Raw genomic sequence first — 3,632 nt, 5'->3', positions numbered from 1 at the left:
TCTTGTTTCATGACTCCCTAGAAGAATTCGTCCTATGATTCAGCTGATTCGCTCTGAGTTTGACTACACGGCAGTTTCCGAGCACTGACGAGCACTACGCTTCTGATGGAAGTGTGGCCCAATTTGTTAACTGAGTTTTCTGCATGTAAATGAAGACACACATGGAGAGGCAACGCATCGATAATTCTTATTCCTCGGAAGGCCTCATCAGTGCGCCTCTCGCTTTGTGATTGCGACTGAAGGGACGTACATTGTCAATGAATTGCCATCAGCCTCATGTCACCCCATGTCATCTTGACTGGTCTGATTTCTCGGGTGTTTCCAGCGAACGTTAACTTCCTGGATAAATTGACACCTTCCTGCGGATGCAGCCAGCCACATACACCATTCTGAGTGCGGTATGATTCACTGAACTGTTCAGGACGTTTGACAACCAATGAGGCTCATCATGCAGGTAGCTCCGCATTAAAAATCCATTCGCTTATCAGCAGTTACTCTCACAAACGTTCCTCACATTTAGCGCCTTAATACCTGGAATAAGAGGGTGGCACCATATAACACAATGGCCTGCAACATGTGAGGTTGGTCAAGTGGCGCCAAAAGCCATCCAGTGGGTGGCACCTTGACCCAGGTTCGCTATTTCGTAAAAGTCAATACTTGCAGGAACCAACGTCAGGAAGTTGCTTTCATTGTTAAAATATTTATGTTATCATGTTTTTTATGATGGTAGCATGAGATTTCCCTCTCCATTTTCTGCAAAATGTGTTTTGCTGTCATCGGTTTAACAAAACACGGGTACAAACATTAGCCTGTTTATAAGTATCAGAAGTAGTTTCCTCCTTTCCTGCTTGATGACGCGTAGAAAACGCTCCTGTGGGATCCAATGTCGTCATCAGAAGAAATCCACCTGATAGCCCTGTGTAGATATTGAGACGTTGAGTAATCGGTGTACATGAAACTTTAGAATTTCAGGGCCAAGAGTTTTGCTTTACCGTTTAATCACAAGTCGGTGAACGTGACACACAATTTTCGTGTCCAAATTCTTTACGCAAACAATGCACGAGTCTCCAAATTTTAGGCACAACGCGGCATTAAGATCCTCTTGAAGGACAAACGAGTGCGTCCGGCTAAGTTTGTGCTGTCGACTATGGTCATCTCTCACAGCTGTGGTTTGGCCGATTCTTGTCACCTGATCGAGGAAGACTAATAGGTCGTTCTGCATCGGTCTTTGCGCACATCCTTAGAATGCGTTGCATTTGATATAGAAAAGCAGGCTAGACGTTTCGTTTACGGAAAGCACTATTTCGCCCAAACCGCCAGTTCATTCAACTATACCACGGTTTATCTTTTAAAAATACCAGGAAACTGGAAGACACCAAAATTCTATCGTAAAATTTTGTACTATCTTTTTGTTCACTGATTCCACAAAAATTTTTTTTCACTAACGAGTGTTATAATGATCGCTGTGAATTTTTGAAGTTTTAGCACGTTCCCCAATTTTATCCATGAGTTTAAAGGCCAACCTACGCAACGAACTGAAGAAAGATTTGCATGGAGGAGTAAGTGCAAAAGTTCCGTTGTGGCATGACAATCACATTGATATAAAATGCAATGCTGCGAACGCAGAAGGCTTCAACCGCAAAAGTACCCGGTAAAACCCACTAATTATACGAGGACCTCCAGGTATGTTCAGGGTAAGTCCCATGAGGGTAAGAACTGTGACGCCTTTACAGTGGCCGTTAGTTATGTTTAAGCTAATCACTCATGCTCCGTTGTTCAAACGCTTTTGAAATCGCAAGCCGCTGACGCAAAAACTCGGTAACAACTGCGGCTTTATTATGAAGGATAACTCCCAAACCTGAGCGTACAAATGTGAGTTACTTCTTGGTACAGCTCAAAAATTGGTCTATAAACTACAGGAAAATAAATTATATTCACTTTCTTAGTATATTTTAGCGGAGTCATTGAAATTATGCTTTGAAAATATTACCTGAATCCGATGTTTGAACGGTGCGGACGAATGATCGTTATCCTTGTAACTTCATGTGGCAGCCGGTTTTCAATCCTTCTGAGTACGCTAGTAGAAAAAATATGTTTGATGAACAAGGATGGTGGGTGTAATTTCCAGGACACAACTGCTTACGGTGAGTCCTGGATTTAGAAGTTAGAATGTAATCAATTTTTGTGGTGTTTTTTGGGTTGCACACTTGAAGCATGGGTTGCACACTTGACGCATTTGGTGAAATTTCGACCTACAAACGAACGGACGAATTACAGAGTCGCGATGTTTTGGTTGTGTGATGAGAAAAATTTCAATTTTTAAGATAAATTGTAGAATGGATTACAGATTAACACATCCGTAGGACGTGTTTGCGTCCGTAAGGACGCAAACATACTTAGCTGTAGAAAACCTGTGAAGTTTCATACCTGCGTTCGCTGTATTGGAGGCCTCATGTGGCCACCATGATACTTACGCGGCTTGGTACGACCCGATCCAAATCAGAAATGACACGCATGGGTGCCATAGAGCATCTTATCTAATAAGCCCCTCCACGGCTTCTAAAACGAGTGCGTGACTTTTAAACAACGATGGAAATTCGCATGGGCAGGGAAGGTTCTCCTGTGTTCAGCGATGCAACTCCTTGCCCAATGAATATTGCGCAAGTTGTTTTACGAAGCGTAGGACAATGATCTAGGTCAGCTCAAATTCGCTAGACTATACGCTCTGAGCCGGGTACATGCCGCTTACACCGTACTGGCTGTTAACACAAACTCCAGACGAGCGGATAAATGAACAAAACCGTTTCAATCTGGTCATCTAGAAGTAATGTCTACGAGACTGTACGAGGACAATGTGATGTGTAGCTTGAGATTTCCGGTGGACGTTTCTGTTAATAGGTCATCAATAAACTATGGTTTCCGACCAAGGCTTCCAAAATTTCCCATATACATTATATGGTCAGATGCTTAAGGTTAGCATTTTAAAATTAGCGGTCGGCCGTCCAAGTTACACATGATTCTCGTTCGTAATCTGACTATGGTTTTGATCTAAAACGAAAGTCACATAGTGGCCCACGAATCTCAGATTAGCTCCGGCAGATAACGCAGATACAGTGACCCTTAAAATTGAATTCAAAGTTCTCTATTACATTTATATATTTTTGAGAATAGTAGGTGACTATTCTAACACTATTTTGAGGATTCACATTTTTTAGACCCGTTCAATTCTCACAGATTGCATAGAGGACCAGAGGCACTGGATTGAAGCCTTGTTATGAATCGTGTTGGCGTTTGAATATATAGTTTGAGAGGCGCAGGAGTCTTTAATTTAAAATTTCCGTCGATGGAAGGAAATGTTGATCCATATTTCAGGTACACTTCATAAATTTGACCAAACCTCTGCCAAACAGCCACTGGTCGTTTAAGCAACCGAAAGCTGTCGTAAATCATAAACAGCCTTGTTATTCAGCGAAACGGTTCGGAGCACACTGGTGTTAATATCTGCAAGGCATCAGTTGAGTTAAAGTACAGATTTTGCCTCAGTAATATTGCCTTTTTGTCTTTAAAAGTGACGTAGAGAAAACTGGGGTACTGTAGCTGTGATAACACAGCTTTGTATAGTGACCCACGGT

The sequence above is a fragment of the Opisthorchis viverrini genome, assembly GCF_000715545.1.
Source record: "Opisthorchis viverrini unplaced genomic scaffold opera_v5_270, whole genome shotgun sequence".
Lineage (NCBI taxonomy): Eukaryota > Metazoa > Platyhelminthes > Trematoda > Opisthorchiida > Opisthorchiidae > Opisthorchis > Opisthorchis viverrini.
This window is presented reverse-complemented; position numbering follows the sequence as displayed.